This window comes from Arachis stenosperma, chromosome 6, assembly GCF_014773155.1.
Source record: "Arachis stenosperma cultivar V10309 chromosome 6, arast.V10309.gnm1.PFL2, whole genome shotgun sequence".
Classification (NCBI taxonomy): domain Eukaryota; kingdom Viridiplantae; phylum Streptophyta; class Magnoliopsida; order Fabales; family Fabaceae; genus Arachis; species Arachis stenosperma.
In genome coordinates, this window is record NC_080382.1 from 17,387,000 (window position 1) to 17,401,920 (window position 14,921).

At 39.9% G+C, this 14,921-nt stretch overlaps 1 non-coding gene across 1 annotated transcript; it reads left to right on the forward strand.

Annotated features, from left to right (window-relative positions):
- Window positions 1-13,759: 13,759 nt before the first annotated feature.
- LOC130937697 (small nucleolar RNA R71) lies at window positions 13,760-13,867 on the forward strand. Its single transcript, XR_009068902.1, has one exon. It is a non-coding gene; the product is annotated as a small nucleolar RNA R71 (small nucleolar RNA).
- Window positions 13,868-14,921: the final 1,054 nt, after the last annotated feature.

The window sequence follows — 14,921 nt, forward strand, 5'->3', positions numbered from 1 at the left end:
ATAATAAAATTAATTTGGCCCATTATAACTAGCATCAGCCACAAATTAATTTGAACATTCAAGGCTGAGCAAATAGTAAAACACTTGGGCTCATCAATTTTGTTTCGGTCCAAATTCAATTCAGCCATACTCATCAATGTATTCTTGTATTAAATCAAGGCTAAGTGAGTTTTGGGCTAGCAATCATCTTCCGGCCCAAGCAAAACCTGTATTTGCAAAAATTAATTTAATCAGCCCATATGAATTAATATTTTTGCAATTAATTAAATTAATAATGTTTAGTCATCACAAATGTTAATTTAGAGTTTTCCAAACTCGTCAATCTCCCCCTTGATGACAAACATTATTAAAAATTGAAAAAAAAAAGAAATTAAAGATTAGAGTATAGAATACTCCCTTTGAATATTTTGAATTTCTCCCCCTTTCAAATTGTCACATGGCTCCCCCTAAGTATATGCCATTTTTACCAAAAGAAGCTTTATACCTGTAACAATTTAATCAAGCTTCAAGTAACAATGTTATTTAGCATATTCATTCCATGATGCTAAATGCTTGATTTATGAGCAGATTTGAATGATATACAAAACTTATTTGCTATCACAAATTTGATTTTCTGCCCAAACTCACCATAATCAATCAAAATCTATTTTTGGTAGAAAACTTGCTGTTCAAAAAATATTTTTCAATAAATCGGAGCAATCTTGGTAGGAAAAATATTTTTCAATCATGATATAATCTTTCCAAACACAGCAACTCTCATCATTAAGAACTACAGGAACTGCCAAAAATAAATCCAACATAAATCATTTTATCAAGGTAAGTCAAATGTATTATAAACACAGTAAACACACATTTTACCAAGATAAATATCAAATATTGGCAGCAATCAAGATAAACCGAATGCATTCTTAATCAACATAAACCAAATGCATAAACCAAATGCATTGTTTAATCATCAATAGAGGTGATCATGAATTTTCACAAAAATTTTATCCCATGTTCCCGTTTCAATTTTTTTTATCTTATTCTCCCCCTTTTGTCATCAAAGGGGCACCTGTAATTAAAATTTTGTCATAGAAAACAAGATATGCAAGATATAGCCAAACAAAACAGAGTATCACAGAGTATCTCAAAGTTATAGCAGTATCTTAACACAAAACAAAGAAACAGATTGAGCCTAATTAAGCCCATATCCTAAACTTAAACAGAAATTTAATCATCAGATAAATGCAGATCAGATTCTCCTTCATCTTCTTCACTATCAACTCCCAAATCTTTCTCCAAGTTTTCCAGCATTAGACCCACTCTATCTTTGCATCTCATCCATGCTCTTTCAGATTCATATGCTAGTTGACGTGCAGCCTTATGAGATTGTATCATGACTTCTGACATATTTGAAAATTCTGTGAGAATTTCTTTGATAGACTTGGTGGTCTTGGAGGACTCAGGTCTACCCTCAAACTCACTTTCTAAAGCCATGAATTTCTTGCTTTTGGTTCCTTTAACTGCTCCACCTCCTTTGACCATTGACACTTTGTTCTCTACTGCCTCATTCAAAAGGTCAACTTTAAAGAATTCAAAGATACTGGTTAAGAACATACCATAGGGCAGATTTGCCTTTTTGGTGCTCTTGACCGAGTCCCACATATGGCGGATCATAATATAACCAAAAGAAATGAGAGTAGATGTAATAAGTGCAAATAAGATGAGGGAGTCAGAATATGTTACTCTATTGTGAGACCCGCTTTGAGGAGTTAAAATGTGGGTGATGATCCTGTGAAGCAATGAGTTGGTGGAACCTAGGGCCTTGTGGGTAGGAACATTTCCATCCACCTAAGAGATGCTCACATATGTGTTGAAGAACAACCTTATGGGTGATGCCGACTTGGGAGTCCCACCTTTCGGCCATGTATGCTCTTGGCCTTTCATCTTTGTAACCCAAGGCAATTCCAATGGTGGCAGTGTCAAGAGTGATGTGAACTCTTTTCACATATGAATGGATGGTACCATAAAAAAGTCTCATGTTGGCGTAGAACTCACGGACCAGACCTGGATAAACTGGCTTCTGGATGTGAAGCAGAGGAGTCCATTGAAGCAGTTCGAAGAGAGGAGAGACATTTATTCCCTTTTTGGCAAGAGTCTCAAGGTTGACAAGGTAAGTCAGACAGAGACGACTGATGTTAAGATTTTTGCCAGTAAAGAATTTCATAAAAACAGTCACGTTGTAGATATAGTCTCTAAACTGACAGAAATCCCTTCGTACAAACGTTTTGGTTGTCACAAGTAACAAACCCCTTTTTAAAATTGATAACCGAGTATTTAAACCTCGGGTCGTCTTCTCAAGGAATTGCAGGGAAGTATGTTCTTATTATTGGCTATGAGTTTGTAAATTGGGGGTTTTAAGAATGAGGAACAATTATGATGAATGACAAGTAAAATAAATCAATGGCAGTAAAATAAACTCTTGGTAAGGTATAAGAACTAGAAGTCATATCCTAGTTATCCTTATCGATTATTAAGAGAGTTGGATTCTTCTCCCACTTTGTTAACCTCTAACTATGAAGGTAAGTTAAGTGGATGAATTAATTCGAATCCTCAAGTCCTAGTCTTTCCTTGGAAAAGGCTAGAGTTATTGGAATATAAATTAATGAAATGAAGAAATTCAATTTCCAATCAATAATGAGTTTGATAACTCCAGGGTCACCAATTATTCAGCCACAGCCAAGAATGTAAAAAGCTAAATTAAAATTATAAATATCTGAAATACCTTCAATTCATTCAAAGCAGTAAAATCTAATATGGAAAATATTCATAAGCTAATTGGACAACAGAAAAATCCAAATTATTTATATAAATAAAAGACAGCAGTCATCAATCTGACATATCTCAAATAACATCAATCAAGAAAATCAATCTAAACATGGAACATTGAAAAATAAATAAAAATAAAGAACCTGGAATTGAGAGTCACTCCTAAAACTAAGAGAAGTCCTAATCCTAATCCTAAGAGAGAGAGGAGAGAACCTCTCTCAAAACTATATCTAAATCATGAAAGGTGAATTCTATGAGAGCATAATCATGAATGGATGCCTTCCTCCACTTCATAACCTCTGGTCTATGACTTCTGGACTTGGATTTGGGCCAAAAAGGCTTCAGAATTCGCTATGAGCATTTTCTGCAATTTTTGGTGCGTGGCCACTGTCACGCGTCCGCGTGGGTCACGCGGTCGCATCATTCGGAGTTCTCCTTGTCACGCCGTCGCGTCGGTCACGCGTCCGCGTCGTATGCGATTTACTCAAGTCGCGCAGTTGCGTCGGTCACGCATCCCCGTCGTTGCCTCTTCGCTTCTGGCACGCGATCGCGTCGTCCATGCGATCGCGTGGATGCCAGTTCCTTCAGAAACTCCATTTTGCACTTTCCTTCCATTTTTGTATGTTTCCTTTTCCATCCTTTAAGTCATTCCTGCCTTAGAAGATCTGAAACTACTCAACACACTAATCACGGCATCGAATGGAATTAAAGGTGATTAAAATAATTAATTTAAAAGCATAGGAAAACATGTTTTTCACATACATCACATACTAAGGAAGGAGAGGTAAAACCATACAATTAATATGAATAAGTGGGTGAAGGATTGAATAAATCACTCAGATTAAGCATAAAATATATCATAAAATATGGGTTTATCAACCTCCCCACACTTAAGTAATAGCATGTCCTCATGCTATGTCCAAGGTAAAAATCAAGGTTTTGAAGTGGTTGAATGCCATGCAATGCAATTCTGATCTAAATGCAACTAACTAAATGCATGATGCAATTCTAATTTTATTCACTCATATATAAAGCTTACATGTTGTTAGGTCAATTCACATTCTCAAGGATTCATATATATATATAGCCAACCTTAGATAGTGATAAAGCACTTTTACAATTGAGATGGGAAAAGAAACATTTATAAACCCGCAAGACAATTAGTAATTTAAACAGAGATATATGTTAATGAGTTAGTGAACCCTCACTGGATTTTGTGTTTACTCTCTAATCACTCAGTGCTTATTGGGTTAATCACTCTATTCTTCTTTTTATCCTTACTTTCTATAACTTTGTTTTTCATCTAACCAATCAACAATTATAAAATATAGACATACCAAAAATCATGAGGTCTTTGATTAATGTTGTAATGGGGCCAAGGTAAGGGTAAGGGTATATGTATAAGGCTAAGTGAGCTAATGAGTAAATCCTTAATTAGTCTAAGATCTCACCTAACATACATACTTAGTAAAACAAAACTTTTTTACCTACTTTCCCATATTTTCCCACTTGTTGTTACATGCCCATATTTTGTTCTTATACCATGTGCATTGCTTTTATTTTGGAAAAATTATTCTTTTTTCTTTTTTTTAATGCACATGGTAATTAATTTTGATTTTTCATGAGCATGCTTCCCAAAGTTTCTGAGTTATTTTATTTCTTTCAACTTTTCCTACCGTTGTTTCTATCATCCAAGTTCCCAATAGGTTTCCCACACTTTAATCTATTCACAATTTTCTATCTTAAGCTAACCAAGGATTCAACTTGGGATTTTATTTTGTTTTCCTGCTTAAGGCTAGTGGTGTGGCTAAATAGAATAAAAGGGATTCAAAAGGTTCAAAGAGACTAACAATGATGGCATAAAAGGTAGGCTTTATTTGGGATAGTGAGTTAAAATCAAACAAGGCCTCAATCACTCTCTTGGTATGTATCTATATTTTATAACTGGACATATAGATTAAAACAAAGCAAAGAACACCAGAATAGAAAAGAAGAGTGGAACACACAGGAATAAAATATTATGGTTTAAATGTAACCATACAATTAAGCTCAAAAACTCACAGGTTGTATGTTCAAACTCATAAATCATATATCACTCATGTATGTCATGGAGGTTTAGTTAAAATTTCCCATTATTCTCTTAAAAAAATGTCTTAGGTGGCCTTTAAGGTTTTAATGTTCCTCCTTGATGAAATGTTGTCAACTTAACTATATGATGTAATGCTCTATATACAAGATTTATGGATTTAAATCTGTTATGTTCAATTTCCTAGCTTACTTTCTTTTTATATTTTTCAATTTAGACTATGCTATCTTATGCTAAAAAGGGAAAACTATACTAATTAATCCACTAATAAGTTTAAAATTGCAAACTAAACTAAATAACTAAAATAAACTAAATAGCTAAAATATGAACTAAAAATGCAAAATGCAGAAATAGAGTAGAAATACATCAAAGTAGCAATGTATAAGTGCTCAAAAAATAACAATAAAAAGAAAAATACAGAAAAATATCTAGAATAAAAGAAAAAGAGATGTAGTGGTTCACCAAAATAAAACGCCAGAGATGGCGACCTCCCCACACTTAAAATAAAGCATCATCCCTGATGCTCAGTCAAGCTGGGTGTGAGGGGGTGTCATCACTGGTAGGGATGGTAGCTGGAGGCTCTGTGGTGGTGGGCTGAGGATCTGGCTACGGTAGAGGAGGTGCTGACTGGATCGGGATCTCAGGATCTGCGGCCTCAATCTGAGGTGGAACCTCTGCCTAGGGAGCAGCCTGCTCTGTGCCTGCCTGTGGATGGGTCTCCTCCTGGTGCTCATCTGCCTCCTCCTCTGAGGGCTCTGATGGTGAGTCAGGCTCGAAGGGGATGTCACTGCCCTGTCAGATCATCAGCTTCAGATGCTTATACCGGCGCCGGTTACGGCGTTCCATCTGATCAAGCTGTCAAAACAAGTGGTGCACGAGGCGGTAAATGGGCTCTGAGGTAGGTGGAGATGCAGTGGCGGCAGCAGGGGCAGCTGTGGATGAAGAGGGTCCGGCGGACGGTGGGGCTGTCTCATCAGTAGCAGTGAAAGGTGGTGGTCTGTAGCCCAAAGCCAGGAAGTTTCTACTGTGAGGAATGATCTTCCTGCAGTCCGTAGCCGATGGTCTCTCATCGGTATCCTCCCATGGCACGTCAGCTCGATGGCCTAGCTGTGTAATCAGATAAGGAAAGGGGAGAGTACCTCGGACGTGGACCTTGGCCATATAATGCCGGATAAAGCGTGGCAAGTACAGGTCCTTACCCTCCATCACACACTAGAGGAGGGTGATCATAGCAGCTGGAATCTCTGTCTCATGAGTACTCGGCATCACATAATTACTCATGATCTGATGCCATAACCGAGCCTCATCATTTAGGTACGCCCTCTTGATACCCTTGGGCAGGGTGGTGTCCTGACCCATCTCCCAAGGAACAGTCGGGTCCTGGGCTATCCTTTCCTTGACATCATCCCAATCGAACCTCAAGAAACGCATGTCCTTCTCAGCCGTTTTGTAACCATCAGGCTGATCGGACTTAGGTGGGAGCTGTAGGATGTCCTCTATGGCCTCTTCAGTGACCAGAATCTGCTTGCCCCGTAGGTGTACTACATCTAGGGTGGTGAGATAGCAGTTACAGTAGAATTTCCTAACCCAAGATGCATTGATCTCTGTCAGTGCTCTTTTCAGAAAGAACCAGCCTCTTTGTTTGATTTGCTCAGTGGTGTATTGCTAGAGTTCTCCTGGGATCCTCAGAGTCCTCTCCAGGTACTGGTTCCTGGAGGTTGCAAACACCGGGTACTTCAGCTCACAGTACCGGTTTGCAAATTTTATCGGATCAGTGGCAGGGAGTAGCTGGTCAGCTTTTTTCTGCTGGGTAAAGTTCTTCTCCCGCCATGAAGAATTATGCATTAGATCTATGATGGACTGGGAGGGGTCTCCTCTTTTGCGCTTGCCAGTAGCCCTGCCTTTTCCTTTTCTCTGTGAGGTAGACATCCTGAAAAACAGAAAACTAGGAAATATAAAAATAGGAAAACAAATAGGCAATTAAACAAAGAAAACTCAAAGCAGCAAAGGAGTTAGGTAAATATGCATTAAGGATTGTATAGCAGTTTAAAAGTTTGAAAGGAATAATTTACAATCCAAAATGTATTAGAATTCAAGTTAAATAGAGAAATTGTCATTATGCCATGGTGAAAAAGTTAGAGGAAAGTGAGAGTCAGAAAAGATGTTATAAAAAGTCAGTATGGTTAGAATTTGAAAAAGAAGTTAGTAAATTAAAATTGGTGGGTCAGTAAAAGGTGGGTAAAGTAAATGGCATAAAGAAAATAGTCTAGGTAACAAGGATTCATAGGTAGGAATAGAAGTAACTTATAACCAAATAAGGAAAACAATTTGATGCTGATTCAAAGAGATGGAAAGAAGAATTGGAATCAGAGCATCACAGATGCAGTTTATAAACCAGGAAATCAAAGAGGATAATAAAGCATGCCCTGGCATTCAAGAAATGGTCCGGGTAAAGCAGAGTAAAACAGAGTTCAAAATGCCAAACCAAAACATGGATGAAAATATTTTATAGAAATTTGGGCAGCATTCCGGCTAAATATGGATTACCCCGGAAAATAAACAGCAATCAAAGCAGTGCATATGAATTAAAAATTAAGCTGCAGTTACAGATAATGAATATAAACATGAAAAGTCAGAGTAATAAGCAGCAAATGCAGGAGATCACAGCATATGAACAAGGGCATAGCAACAGCAGAATTGCAGATTTGATAAAACAGAAACATGAACAGTGCAAGTAAACAGACCTAAATCTACTAACCAAATCTTAGGCTACCTAACAACCTAAAATCCACTATAACATGCATATCAAACTAGCCTAAACATGAACATAAAACGGAAAAATTAAGAAAAACTACGAACGGATAAAAGGGAATGCGTGTTGCAGAACCTGGGAGGGCGAAAGGAGTAGAACGGGTAGGAAACGGCTGGGTGGTGGCGGTGACAGCGTCCGGCGCGGTGGAGGGCACGGCGGCGCAGAGGGGCAATTCTGTCAGGGGGGAAAGGGAGGGATGGGGGCTGTTGCTGGTGGAGGGTGGCGGCGGCGTATGGGGGTGCGGGTGGCGGCGGCGTATGGGGGCAGTGGCGGAGGAGGAAGGAGGAAGAAGAAAGAGGAAGAAAGAAGGGAAGAGGAGAGAGGGGAAGTAGGTGGCGGCGGCGTATGGGTGGTCGGCGGCTTCCGGTTGGTGTCGGTGGTGGCTGGGTGGTGGTGGCGGCGGATAGAGGAAGGAGAGAGGGGGAAGAGGATGGAAGTGTGCGCGCGACTGATAGGGTTTGCGTGGCTGGGGGGTTTATATTTTGAAATCCACGCGGCCGCGTGGGGTATGCGGTCGCGTGGTAGGGGTGAAAAATGGGTGACTGCAATCGCGTGGGTCGCGCGATCGCATGGGAGGGGTAGGAGAGGGGTGGACGCGATCGCGTGGTTCGTGCGATCGCCTCGCTGGAATTTGTGTTAGACGCACGATTCCAGCATCGTTTTAGCGCAACTCTCTGTCTCTATTTAGGGTGTTGTGCAATCCATGCGACGCGGTCGCGTCGCTCACGCGGTCGCGTGGAATCGGTTATGCACAAGTGACGCGATCGCGTCAGGGACAAGATTGGTGCGCGAAATTGTGATTCACTACACAACTTTGCACAACTAACCAGCAAGTGCACTGGGTCGTCCAAGTAATACCTTACGTGAGTAAGGGTCGATCCCACGGAGATTGTTGGTATGAAGCAAGCTATGGTCACCTTGTAAATCTTAGTCAGGCAGACTCAAATGGGTATAGATGATGAATAAAACATAAAGATAAAGATAGAGATACTTATGTATATCATTGGTGAGAGCTTCAGATAAGCGTATGAAGATGCCTTCCCTTCCGTCTCTCTGCTTTCCTACAGTCTTCATCCAATCCTTCTTACTCCTTTCCATGGCAAGCTTATGCAAGGGTTTCACCGTTGTCAGTGGCTACCTCCCATCCTCTCAGTGAAAATGTTCCTATGCTCTGTCACAGCATATGGCTAATCAGCTGTCGGTTCTCGGTCAGGCCGGAATAGAATCCATTGATTCTTTTGCGTCTGTCACTAACGCCCCGCCTGCTAGGAGTTTGAAGCACGTCACAGTCATTCAATCATTGAATCCTACTCAGAATACCACAGACAAGGTTAGACCTTCCGGATTCTCTTGAATGCCGCCATCAGTTCTCGCCTATACCACGAAGATTCCGGTTAAAGAATCCAAGAGATATTCACTAGAGCCTCGTATGCTTGTAGAACAAGAGTGGTTGTCAGTCACTTTGTTCATAAGTGAGAATGATGATGAGTGTCACGGATCATCACATTCATCAAGTTGAAGAACAAGTGATATCTTGGACAAAGAACAAGCGGAATTGAATAGAAGAACAATAGTAATTGCATTAATACTCGAGGTACAGCAGAGCTCCACACCTTAATCTATGGTGTGTAGAAACTCCACCGTTGAAAATACATAAGAACAAAAGTGATCATTGGTTTCGGCCCCAGAGAGGGAACCAGAAGAACCAAGATCTGATCTAAGAACTAGATGTCCGAAGATGATCTAGAGATCTAAAGTGATCAAAAGATGAAAATACAATAGTAAAAGGTCCTATATATAGAAAACTAGTAGCCTAGGGTGTACAGAGATGAGTAAATGACATAAAAATCCACTTCCGGGCCCACTTGCTGTGTGCTTGGGCTGAGCAATGAAGCATTTTCGTGTAGAGACTCTTCTTGGAGTTAAACGCCAGCTTTTATGCCAGTTTGGGCGTTTAACTCCCATTTTGGTGCCAGTTCCGGCGTTTAACGCTGGGAATTCTGAAGGTGACTTTGAACGCCAGTTTGGGCCATCAAATCTTGGGCAAAGTATGGACTATCATATATTGCTGGAAAGCCCAAGATGTCTACTTTCCAACGCCGTTAAGAGCGCGCCAATTGGGCTTCTATAGCTCCAAAAAATCCACTTCGAGTGCAGGGAGGTCAGAATCCAACAGCATCTGCAGTCCTTTTCAGTCTCTGAATCAGATTTTTGCTCAGGTCCCTCAATTTCAGCCAGAAAATACCTGAAATCACAGAAAAACACACAAACTCATAGTAAAGTCCAGAAAATTGAATTTTAACTAAAACTAATAAAAATATACTAAAAACTCAACTAAAACTACTAAAAACATACTAAAAACAATGCCAAAAAGCGTATAAATTATCCGCTCATCACAACACCAAACTTAAATTGTTGCTTGTCCTCAAGCAACTGAAAATCAAATAAGATAAAAAGAAGAGAATATACTATAGACTCCAAATTATCAATGAAACTTAGCTCCAAATTAGATGAGCGGGACTAGTAGCTTTTTGCCTCCGAACAGTTTTGGCATCTCACTCTATCCTTTGAAATTCAGAATGATTGGCTTCTTTAGGAACTCAGAATCCAGATAGTGTTATTGATTCTCCTAGTTAAGTATGATGATTCTTGAACACAGCTACTTATTGAGTCTTGGCCGTGGCCCAAAGCACTCTGTCTTCCAGTATTACCACCGGATACATACATGCCACAGACACATAATTGGGTGAACCTTTTCAGATTGTGACTCAGCTTTGCTAGAGTCCCCAATTAGAGGTGTCCAGGGTTCTTAAGCACACTCTTTTTGCCTTGGATCACACTTTATTTCTTTCTTTTTCTTTCTTTTTATCTCTTTTTTTTTCATTTTTTTATTGTATTCACTGCTTTTTCTTGCTTCAAGAATCATTTTTATGATTTTTTCAGATCCTCAGTAACATGTCTCCTTTTTCATCATTCTTTCAAGAGCCAACAATTTTAACATTCATGAACAACAAATTCAAAAGACATATGCACTGTTCAAGCATACATTCAGAAAACAAAGAGTATTGTCACCACATCAAACTAATTAAGCTAGTTTTAAAGATGAATTTGAAATCCTGTACTTCTTGTTCTTTTGTGATAAAAACAGTTTTCTTTTAAGAAAGGTGATGGAGTCATAGGACATTTATAACTTTAAGGCATAGACACTAAGACACTAATGATCATAAGACACAAACATGGATAACATAAGCATGAAATTTTCGAAAAACAAGAAAACAAAGAACAAGGAGATTAAAGAACGGGTCCACCTTAGTGATGGCGGCTTGTTCTTCCTCTTGAAGGTCTTATGGAGTGCTTGAGCTCCTCAATGTCTCTTCCTTGTCTTTGTTGCTCCTCTCTCATGATTCTTTGATCTTCTCTAATTTCATGGAGGAGGATGGAATGTTCTTGGTGCTCCACCCTTAGTTGTCCCATGTTGGAACTCAATTCTCCTTGGGAGGTGTTTAGTTGCTCCCAATAGTCTTGTGGAGGAAAGTGCATCCCTTGAGGCATCTCAGGGATCTCTTGATGAGAGGGGTCTCTTGTTTGCTCCATCCTTTTCTTAGTGATGGGCTTGAGGTCATGCCTTCTCAGTTGAACCGGCTTTGGATGCCATAAATGGTTATGGAAAAACAAAAAGCAATGCTTTTACCACACCAAACTTAAAAGGTTTGCTCGTCCTCGAGCAAAAGAAGAAAGAAGAGAGTAGAAGAAGAAGAAATGAGGAAGAAAGGAATGGCTATGTGTTCGGCCAAAGAGGGGGGAAAGTGGTGTTTAGGTTGTGTGAAAATGAAGGGGTGAAGAAAGGTTTATATAGGAGTGAGGGGAAGAGGTATTGAGGTGATTGGTGAATGGGTGAAGAAGAAGAGAGAGAGTGGTGGGTTGGTGGGGATCTTGTGGGGTCCACAGATCCTGAGGTGTCAAGGAAAAGTCATCCCTGCACCAAATGGCATGCAAAATCACGTTTTGAGCCAATTCTGGCGTTAAACGCCGGGCTGGTGCCCCTTTCTGGCGTTTAACGCCAGGTTCTTGCCCTTTCCTGGCGTTTAACGCCAGTCTGGTGCCCCTTTCTGGCGTTAAACGCCCATCTGCTAGCCTCACTGGCGTTTAAACGCCAGTGAGTTCTTCCTCCAGGGTGTGCTGTTTTTCTTCCTGTTTTTCATTTTGTTTTTGCTTTTTCAATTGATTTTGTGACTTCTTATGATCATCAACCTACAAAAAACATAAAATAACAAAAGAAAATAGATAAATATAACATTGGGTTGCCTCCCAACAAGCGCTTCTTTAATGTCAGTAGCTTGACAGTGGGCTCTCATGGAGCCTCACAGATACTCCGAGCAATGTTGGAACCTCCCAACACCAAACTTAGAGTTTGAATGTGGGGGTTCAACACCAAACTTAGAGTTTGGTTGTGGCCTCCCAACACCAAACTTAGAGTTTGACTGTGAGGGCTCTGCTTGACTCTGAGTTGAGAGAAGCTCTTCATGCTTCCTCTCCATGGTGACAGAGGGATATCCTTGAGCCTTGAACACAAAGGATTCTTCATTCACTTGAATGATCAGTTCACCTCTATCAACATCAATCACAGCCTTGGCTGTGGCTAGGAAGGGTCTGCCAAGGATGATGGTTTCATCCATGCACTTCCCAGTCTCTAGGACTATGAAATCAGCAGGGATGTAATGGTCTTCAATCTTCACCAAAACATCCTCTACAAGTCCATAAGCTTGTTTTCTTGAGTTGTCTGCCATCTCTAGTGAGATTCTTGTAGCTTGTACCTCAAAGATCCCTAGCTTCTCCATTACAGAGAGAGGCATGAGGTTTATACTTGACCCTAAGTCACACAGAGCCTTCTTGAAGGTCATGGTGCCTATGGTGCAAGGTATGGAAAACTTCCCAGGATCTTGTCTCTTTTGAGGTAATTTCTGCCTAGACAAGTCATCCAGTTCTTTGGTGAGCAAAGGGGGTTCATCCTCCCAAGTCTCATTTCCAAATAACTTGTCATTTAGCTTCATGATTGCTCCAAAGTATTTAGCAACTTGCTCTTCAGTGACATACTCATCCTTTTCAGAGGAAGAATACTCATCAGAGCTCATGAATGGCAGAAGTAAGTCCAATGGAATCTCTATGGTCTCATTTTGAGCCTCAGATTCCCATGGTTCCTCTTTGGGGAACTCATTGGAGGTCAGTGCACGCCCACTGAGGTCTTCCTCAGTGGCGTTCACTTCCTCTCCTTCCTCTCCAAATTCGGCCATGTTGATGGCCTTGCACTCTCCTTTTGGATTTTCTTCTGTGTTGCTTGGGAGAGTACTAGGAGGGAGTTCAGTAATTTTCTTGCTCAGCTGTCCCACTTGTGCCTCCAAATTCCTAATGGAGGATCTTGTTTCAATCATGAAACTTTGAGTGGTTTTGATTAGATCAGAGACCATGGTTGCTAAGTCAGAGGGGTTCTGCTTAGAATTCTCTGTCTGTTGCTGAGAAGATGATGGAAAAGGCTTGCCATTGCTAAACCTGTTTCTTCCACCATTATTGTTGTTGAAACCTTGTTGAGGTCTCTCTTGATTCTTCCATGAGAAATTTGGATGATTTCTCCATGAAGAATTGTAGGTGTTTCCATAGGGTTCTCCCATGTAATTCACCTCTTCCATTGAAGGGTTCTCAGGATCATAGGCTTCTTCTTCAGATGAAGCATCCTTAGTACTGCTTGGTGCATTTTGCATTCCAGACAGACTTTGAGAAATCAAATTGACTTGTTGAGTCAATATTTTATTCTGAGCCAATATGGCATTCAGAGTGTCAATCTCAAGAACTCCTTTCTTCTGATTAGTCCCATTGTTCACAGGATTCCTTTCAGAAGTGTACATGAATTGGTTATTTGCAACCATTTTAATTAGCTCTTGAGCTTCTGTAGGCGTCTTCTTCAGATGAAGAGATCCTCCAGCGGAGCTATCCAAAGACATCTTGGATAGTTCAGAGAGACCATCATAGAAAATACCTATGATGCTCCATTCAGAAAGCATGTCAGAAGGACACTTTCTGATTAATTGTTTGTATCTTTCCCAAGCTTCATAGAGGGATTCTCCATCCTTCTGTCTGAAGGTTTGGACTTCCACTCTAAGCTTACTCAATTTTTGAGGTGGAAAGAACTTTGCCAAGAAGGCATTGACTAGCTTTTCCCATGAGTCCAGGCTTTCCTTAGGTTGAGAGTCCAACCATATTCTAGCTCTGTCTCTTACAGCAAAAGGGAATAGCATCAGTCTGTAGACCTCAGGGTCAACCCCATTAGTCTTGACTGTGTCACAGATTTGCAAGAATTCAGCTAAAAACTGATGAGGATCTTCCAATGGAAGTCCATGGAACTTGCAATTCTGTTGCATTAGAGAAACTAATTGAGGCTTAAGCTCAAAGTTGTTTGCTCCAATGGCAGGGATAGAGATGCTTCTCGCACAGAAGTCGGGAGTAGGTGCAGTAAAGTCACCCAGCACCTTCCTTGCGTTGTTGGCATTGTTGTTGTTTTCGGCTGCCATAGGTTCTTCTTCTTTGAAGAATTCGGTCAGGTCCTCAACAGAGAGTTGTGCCTTAGCTTTTCTTAGCTTTCGCTTCAAGGTCCTTCCAGGTTCAGGGTCAGCTTCAACAAGAATGCCTTTGTCTTTGTTCCTGCTCATATGAAATAGAGGAAAACAAGAAAATATGGAATCCTCTATGTCACAGTATAGAGATTCCTTGAGGTGTCAGAGGAAAAGAAAAGTAGAAGACAGAAGTAGAAAATTCGAACTTATCAAAGAAGATGGAGTTCGAATTTTGCATTAAGGAATAGAGTTAGTTCATAAATAGAAGAATGTGAGAAGAAGGGAAGTAATTTTCGAAAATTAAGTAAAAGATTTTGAAAACATTTTGAAAAACACTTAATTGATTTTCGAAAATAAGAGTAGAAAAGAAATCAAGTGATTTTTGAAAAAGATTTTGAAATTAGAAATAAAAAAAGATTTGATTGAAAACTATTTTGAAAAAGATGTGATTAAAAAGATTTGATTGAAAAGTTATGGTTTTAAAAAGATATGATTGAAAAGATATGATTTGAAAACAATTTTAAAAAGATTTGATTTTTAAAAATTAATGACTTGCCTAACAAGAAAAGATATGATTCAAACATTAAACCTTTCTCAACAGAAAAGG